Source organism: Gekko japonicus, unplaced genomic scaffold (assembly GCF_001447785.1).
Source record: "Gekko japonicus isolate JY-2015 unplaced genomic scaffold, Gekko_japonicus_V1.1 scaffold809, whole genome shotgun sequence".
Taxonomy (NCBI): domain Eukaryota; kingdom Metazoa; phylum Chordata; class Lepidosauria; order Squamata; family Gekkonidae; genus Gekko; species Gekko japonicus.
Genome location: NW_015172578.1, coordinates 476635 through 485586, shown reverse-complemented (window position 1 = coordinate 485586; position 8952 = coordinate 476635).

Sequence of the window (8952 nt, the reverse complement as noted above, 5' to 3'; positions counted from 1 at the left end):
ATAAAAAATCCCCTCCGGGGGGCCAAAAAAAAATACTGGTAGGTGGGGTGGAAGAGTGATGGGGTTGATTTTATTTTGTTAAGAGCAGCCTGCAGCATAATATCTCCAAATCTGTCTAGAAATAAATAACTTTATGAAGTTGGGAAGAGGGAGACAATAAACATTGAAAGGTATATATTCTCAGGAAATGCTAAGGCATCAAAAAACGTACCCTCTGAAATAGCAGACTTTAAAATTCAGGGTTTCCTTTTATTCTATGGATTGTTAGAATTATGTATAAGCAATAGTAGGAAGTTTAAAGTAATGATTTAAATGCTATCATTATAACATCGTTAAAAGTGCTAGGGTTATGGAACACTTTCATATAATTGCAGCATTTTAATATTTTTCTGGGAAACATTTAGCTAATATTTTCAAAGTTTATTTTTTTATTTCACAAGGGTTTTTTTTAAATATCTCCCAGAAAACTAACTGGTTTTTAGCGTTTATCAAAGTTGTTCTAAAAAATTGATACCAGCTCTTCTATTTACAAAAACCAAATGACAACAGTGATTTCTGAAAGCTCTAAATTAGTATTAATTACCCCTATCTATATGAAGGGTATAAGAATGGATCCCTCCAATTATGGGACAATTAGTCTACTTACTTTACTGAACAAAATATATGCTGCTTTCTTAACAAATAAACTAAAAGCATGGATAGAAGAATCCTATATATATATATAAAATCCTAGTGTATTGGCCCTTTCCAGCTCTCCAATTGGCTGTGCTGTGTGCTTCATCATCCATTGGCCCATTGACCACCACTCAAGAGTACTCACATGCCATTGGCCGTTCCTCTCCCCCACCCACTGTTGGCTTGGCCGTTGCCTGTCTAAATAAGCTGCCAAAACAGCCACTCCTCAGTGGCTGTTGTTAGGCAACCAAGCTTGGTTCTGTCAGTAAAAAGGCAAAAGCAGAAGGCCCTTTCCAGACCTACTTTGGCCTTTGTGGGGAACTCATTGGGTTGCCAGCTCCAGGTTGGGAAAGTCCTGGAGATTTGGTGTTGGAGTCTATGGAAGCCAGATTTTGGGGAGGGGAGAGGCCTCAGCTGAATAGATTGCCATCGAGTCCACCCTACAAAGCAGTAATTTTATCCAGGGGGAGACCCAGGTTCTTCCTGTGGAAGCTGAGTGGGTGATTTCAAACCAGTCACAGACTTTCAGCCTAACTGAACTCACAGGGTTGTTGTGCAGATCAAAAGGGGGAGAAAAGAATGATATGAGCTGCTTTGGTCCCCACTGCAGAGAAATACTGTAGGGAGGCTGAAGGGAGGGGGGGGAAGGAGATGGAAACCTGAAGTCAGAGGGGCAGATAATGGTATGTGGATGGTTAGCTGGGAAGGAGATAAAGTTGTCAACTCCAACTTGGGAAATTCCTGGAGATTTGAGGGGTGGAGCCTGGAGATGGTGGGGTTTGAGGAGGGGTGGGATCTTAGGTACAATGCCATTGACTCCTCCCCCCAAAAGAGCCATTTCCTCCTGGGGAATCATTGTTGCTAATCTCCAGGTGAGGGCTAGAGATCACACCAGAAATACAACTGCTCTTCAGATGGCAGAGATTAGTTCCCCTGGAGAAAATTGTGGACTCTGTGTCATTATACCATGTTGAGGTCACCACAGCAAATTGACGCTGAATGCCCAAGCCTGGGGCACCTGACCAGGGACTTTTTCTAGAACTTGTTGTATTTATTTCCGCAATGGGCCATATTCCTAGTATAATATAGTTCAGCAAAAGCAATTTGGCTTTCGAAAAGGGTGCATGTGCATACAACATTGTTTGATCTTATCAACTCTTGTCAATAAATATATTAAGTAATGGAGAATTCATATTCGCTACCTTTGTTGACCTTTGAGCAGGTTTTAACTCTGTATCTCACTTATAGGAAAAAAAATTAATCTTACCTCCATCCTCAAGTGGCTATTGGCCCCGATTAAGAATTCATATACTGGGAATGCTTTACAGTTAAAGGCTTTTTATATGAACATCTCCGTAAGTAATAAGAATTGAGAAAGTTGTACAACAAGGATTTGTCTTTGCTCCACATTTATTCAAACTATATATATGTAAATGACTTCTTCCCAAATTTGTAGAATAATACCTATGTACCATACTTAGCAAATCAACCTGTACTGATGCTTTTATATGTTGATGATTTAGTTCTCCTCAGCCAAACCTCGGTTGGCTTGAAGAAACGTATGAGCAACTTTTGTGTTTTTACAATCAAGGTGACTGAAGGAACATCCCTGGCAAATGTATGAAAAAAACTATTGAAGAAGTCAGACAGTTTAAATATCTAAGTGTTATGTTTAATTATGGATTCAGGTGGGTAGCTGTGTTGGTCAAGCAGGAGAACAAAGTTTAAGTCCAGTGGTACCTTTAAGTTTTAATTCAGTGTATGAGCTTTTGTATGCATGCACACTTCCTCAGATACAATGAAAGGGAATTTACCAATCCATACATATAGGCAGAGGGTGGGCAGTAAATTAGCATGCAACATAATGAAGGTATTTATCAGATTCAGGAATAACAAGCTTACTTTATATGGATGTCATTTAATATAATGATGTTTTAACAGATGAAATGTGAAACAGGAATAGTAAGCTACATGATCACCATTTGTTTGGATTCAATTCTGGGGGGGAACACAGAGAAGCAAATAAATATGTCAAAATTGGCAACTGATGTTACCTTCTCCATTGTGAAATGCTAAGGTTAATTGAGACCCTTTTGTTATGCTCCATTTGTCTCATCTCAAGCATGGAGATAACTAACAGGCAGTGTTCCCTCTAAGCTGAATTAGTGTGAGCTAGCTCACAGTTTTTTAGCTTCTGGCACACACATTTTAGTCTTAGCTGAGGCAGGATGGCTTCAGAGCAAACTAATATATGCAGTAGCCAAATTGCTTGTTCACAACTTTAATGACAGGAGCTCACAAAGTAGAATTTTTGCTCACAAGACTCCACAACTTAGAGGGAGCACTGCTAACAGGATCCTTTTCTTTGAGGTGGAGTAATTGGCAGTGTTCCCTCTAAGCTGAGTTACTGTGAGCTGGCTCTCAGTTTTTTAGCCTCCGGCTCACACATTTTTGTCTTAGCTCAGGAAAGAGGGTTCCAGAACAAACTAATTTATGCAGTAGCCAAATCACTCGCTCAAAACTTTAATGCCAGTAGCTCACAAAGTAGAAGTTTTGCTCACAAGACTCCGCAGCTTAGAGGGAGCATTGGTGATTGGTTGTGCAATTGTTAAGTCTTCTCTGTCACCAGACCACAGAAATGCATTTCAATATACCATTCTAAATGACATTGCATTCTAATATTCATTGCATTACATTACAATCACTATTCCAATCTACTAATCCAAATAAGAAATGTACTAAAATAAAGAGCATGTATAGCCCTTCTTTGTGAGAATACAGATGTAAGGACTGAATGAGTTTAGCATATGTAGCAAGATAAGAAACCAACATCCCTGTTAAGAACATAAGAGACGCCAATGTTGGATCAGGCCAAAGCCCCATCCAGTCCAACACTCTGTGTCACACAGTGGCCAGAAATACCAGGTGCCATCAGGAGGTCCACCAGTGGGGCCAGGACATTAGAAGCCCTCCCACTGTTGACCCCCCCCCTAGCACCAAGAAGACAGCTACTTTGAGGTCACCCATTCAATGTCCTGGAAGGTTGAAATGTTCTCCTACTGGTTTCTCAGTCTTGTGATTCTTGGTGTCAGATTTGTGTCCATTTATCCTTTGTTGCAGGGTTTGACCTGTTTTCCCTATGTAGAGAACCATTTAATTGCATATAGTGTTAGAGGATGAGCATGTGAATGAGCCTGAGATGGTGTAGTTGATGTTGTTAGGTCCAGTGATTGTACTGTCTGGGTGTATGTGGTAGCAACGTTGGCATCTGGGTTTATTTGCAAGCTCTGGTACCAGTGTCTATGCTAAAATTAGATGTTGCATTGTTGTGGGTGAGGAGTTGTTTGAGATGGGGGGGGGCTGTCTGTGCGCAATAAAAGGTTTGCCCCCCTTTGTGTCCTGTTAGATTGCATTATTAGATCTCATTGTGTCTCATTACATTCTAAACCGGACAGCACCTTCTATATCCTTATTTGACCCATGACCCAAATGATGACTGAGACAACAGCATGGGTTGAACTAGCTTATTCAAATTTATTCAAATTTGCTGACCTACATCATCAATTAATTATGGTAATATCTAATTGAGGGTGGGCTGCACCATGCAGCTTGTCCATGGCTGCCTTTGTTCTGGCAAATCCACCCCAGCTCCAAACTCAGCTAGCAGCTTCCGCTGGCCTCATTTATCCTCGTCCGCACATACAGTGCTGGGAGATGCCCAGCCCCAGCCCCAGCACCCCACCCTACCCTGATGCATCGTTAAACCACTGCCAGGTTTGGGAAGATGTTGTTCAGAACGAAAGGTGCTCCTTCCCAAGCCCCATCCCAAAGTCCAGCAAGTAATGGTCTGTTCAGGACATTCCCTCTATCACACTCCATGGCTCAGGGTGTTCACCACTTACCCCTACCTAAATGAACAAACTACCTTATTCCCAAAAGGTCCAACAGACCCGAATCTGAAATAACCCAAATTTTTTGGCCCACCCTTACTCCCAGTATTACTTCCTCACCCTATTTAAATCTCTAATTCTTCTGCATTTAAGCATGAATCCCTGGGTTTGCACTAGGTTATTTTCAGCCCAGTACAACACCAGGATCTCAAGATGACTTTCCTTTCTTAAACCCTTTTGGAAAGAAGGTAGGAGCTGGTTCCACAACAATCCTCTTCTACTGTGCCACAGCAGAACCAGTAACATAATCCAACAGAACTAAGGTTAAATCTGAGAATCTGCATTGTTTCCAGTGGTGGGAAAAAGCAAGGCAGGCACACAAGCCCAGCAGATTCTCCCAAAGATGGAATTTGGAATTCACTGCCACAGGAAGTGGGAGGGGGCATGTTTACAAGGCCAGAAGAAGAACCAGTGCAATGTGCCCAGCAGAACCAGTGCCACTCTGGAAGTGCCAAAACTCAACAGAACTCAGGTCAAATCTTTGGGTTTTGGCACTGCCAGAGTGGCACTGGTTCTGCTGGGTACACTGCACTGGTTCTGCTACTGGCCTTGCAAACATGCGCCCTCTCCACACTTTACTCTCTATGCAGAGATTCTCTTGGAGAATCTGCTGGGCTGCTTGTATGCCTGCCATGCTTTCCCCCACCATTGGAAACAATGGAGGCACCTCGTTGGGTGCCCATAGAATTGGACCCCCTGGCCCAATCTTTCTGAAACTTGGAGGTTCTTTTGGGGAGAGACTCCAGCAGCTATCCTGCAAATTTGGTACCTTTACCTCAAACCCCTTCTCCCCAGTTTACTGAATATACCCCAGGAGATTTGCCATCGACTATAATGGCCTCATGGGGTATAATGGAACCGAAACATTCGGGATTCCTGAATTTTACCTGAATTCCAATACATACCAATATTGGAATTTTGGGTTTTCAAGGCAATACCAAATTTTTAAGGATTCTGTACTTAGGATTGTGAGTTATTGTATAACTCTTATCAGATTGCACATTGTATATTCCTTGCCATTGATTGTTTGCATCGTATTGCCATACTTTTTGGATTTTGCTTTATAATATATATTTGAAATTTCTTAGTATATTGATCACAATATTGGCTTAGCATCTCATTCCACAGCTTTTTTGTTCCTTTTTGTATTACTGCTGGGAAGTCTCTTTTTCTGTTTACAACAGAAATCAGGGTTGCCACTTTCTCGCTGGAGATGAGGGTCTCTTGGCCCCAGCGCTCAGTACCTGATGCCACTCAGATGGTGGGTGGGATCAAAGCCTGGGAAGAATGGGGAGGTAATCAGCATCCCTGGCATGATGGTGTTGGTTCCAGTGAGACCCAGAAGTGACTTCATCACTCCAGGTGATGCTCTAGCATCCACCCAAAACTCTATGATTAAATCATGTTTCAGGTGAATGCTAGAGTGTCACCCGTGGTACGATGATGCCACTGCCAGGTAGAACTGGAAGGGATGTCATTGTATTGGGGATGCTGATTCCCCTACACACAGATACACAAAAGAGAAGTCCACGCCTCCCCAGTCTCCTGGTGGTTGCCTTGCAAAAAACAAACAAACCCCCCTTGGTACATGTGTTAAACCAAAAAAAATGGCCTGCAAAGGGATATGTAAAAGAATGTGAGACTGAAATATACATTCATAATGATTTATGCATTCAAAATGCTAAGCAAAGCCATACAGCACATTTGACACTCAGAACTTTCCATTCCTGTGTTTGAAAGTAAAACATTCTGCACTGTGATGGATTTTATGCACCGTGAGTGTTTCTGCCATAGAGGAGATCTTATGCATATGACACCAAATATGTCCAATTTATGTTAATGCCCCAAATATGTGGGTAGCATCAATAACTTTTTGTTGGACTCCACCATTGCTTTCAGTTTAGATCAGAGACTTCCTCTGGTGCAAAAAGCCTTCATCTAGCAGAAGAGCTCTTCTTCTGGAGAAAGGCTACTTAGCTAAGCAGCAAGATCCAACCAAGCAGAATCTTTTCTATTCCTTTAAAATAGTGTTATGTGCATGTACAAAGAAAAGTTTAGAATACATTACCTGCAGGTGTTTTACAAGTTTGCTCCCAAAATATCGATGCTAGAAAGTAATTTAAACAGCATCAGAGAGAGCCTTTTAAAAATATTGTGTGTGTGTGATTTATGGATGTAATTAATTATCAAACATAAAAGTAAGACCCCTCTCACACTGTGCAAATGAAAGTATATGTGTGATAACAGTCGGAATACACATGCAGTAGTAAACTTTGTTTGAATCAACCTCATTCTCTTTCTGTTCTTTTATCAATTTGGCAACGTATTGGCAAATAATAAGAAATAATCCTTAGATTATTGAGTTCCAAAGCAATATGTTCTATTGAAAGTTCATTGGTATTTTTTATACAAAAGATGCCTGTACAAATCAGTCAATTTCTGGAAAATGTCCCTATCATTTTCAACCAAACTGTGATTTTAATGTCTTTTTTCCCAGTAGGTAGTTCTAACAAATTTACAGAATAGTTCAGCTGACTAATCAGTGCTCTCATAAAACTGTTTTGTTCATTCAGTTCTGAGTCTAAATAGTAGGTAGAATTACACAACACTATAATGAATCCATTTCCACGCCCACAAAATGAATACGAAGAATCATTTCAGATGTTAAATCATCTTCCAACAAAAAATAGTAAAATATCAAACAATCCATTGACATATGAATGCCATTTTTATTGTCTAAAATTAAAATTTAAAATCAAAATAAAATTAAGCAAGACTTTTTGTTTCATATCTTTAGTTTCAAAAAAAGAGGAAAGGCTGGCTTTTGATTCAGAAGCAAAAGGTTTATGTGAAGAGCATGGAGAGACTTTTGGTTCAGTATGAAAACTTGGTGCGCAAATATTTGAACTGGTTTTATTGCTGAATTATGCAGGACTGTAAGCGTGCCCATTTCAGCATTAGAGATTTTCCAAGGAGAGAATTTTAGCAGCCACAAAGGATTAAAGGAGCACATTCTCTCTGTGGGTAGAGAGGACCATATTTTGAAATGGAATCAGTGGTATAATGGTATGGCAAGATGGACTGGAAACTGTATTTTGAGGCTTCTCTGTGTCCCTCTATGTTATGTTCACTCCAGTAATCAATTATTACTCAATTTGTGCCCATTAATTTGTGTAAGACTTTTACAATTATCCTCATTGAAAGTCACCATTGTTAGACTTTTGTATATAAATTCACCTATTACTTTAGGTTCAACAAAGGTAGAAACAGTTTTCGGTCACCACTTGCCTGTTTTTCTGTGTTTTTCTGAAATCTACAATGCATGTACTATTCGGATCAAGTGTTTCAATCTGGAATCATGGCTGGACAGTAACAGGTTTGCGTATGGAAGCAAATGAAACTGTGGAAGAGAATAAATCACAGGCAGACTGTGAAGAAGACTTTCCAAAAGTATCTAATTCTGAAACAAAATGGTAGATGAGTTTCAAGGTGAAAGTAATGAAAACCAGGATAAAAAAAGATCCTATTGGCCACACCATCAATATTGTTTACCTGGATTTCAGTAAAGCTTCTGACGGTGTTCTGATGTTCTGATAGGTAAACTGGAGGATTGCAGATGGGGCTCAAAAAGTAGTTGTCAGTGGGATTTCATCTGACTGGAGGGAGGTATCCACTGGGGTGCCACAAGACTTGGTTCTGGGCCCGGTACTTTTCTATCTATATATATAAAGGAAAGTCCCCTCACTGTAAAATCAATGTCCAGGCCAAACCGCTGGACCTAGAGACACCAAATTTGGGGAAAGCACTCCTACCGTGGTGTAGGTGCTCGCTAAGAAGGAATTTTAAAAAATTCGACCCCTAAGTGGGTCAAAAGGGGGAAAATGTGCTCCCCCATTGATTCCTATGTGGATGCCAAGCAGCTGCCTTTCTGCACCCCCCATTCTCTGATTGGTCTGAGTGTTCTGAGGTAAAAAAAACCCCAACAGTTACAAGTGACTGCAGAGAGCTAATGACAGTTGAAGAAATCAGGAGTTGCCAAGAACCACCTGTGAGGTAAAGCAAAGCTGCTGGCCCAGCCTCTCTGATGGCTTCCAACACACTCCCCCCACCTCCTACACCTAACAGGCAGTACTCTGTCAGGTGCAGCCCCACCTCCACAGTGGCTTCTAATACTCCTCTCTAAGCATCCCACCTCCTACAACTGACAGGCAGCTGCCTGTCAGGTGTAGGAGAGGAGGTGGGATGGCTTCTAACACACTCCCCCCACCTCCTACACCTAACAGGTGGTTGTCTGTCAGGTGCAGCAGTGGTTGCAGGGTGCTTAAAG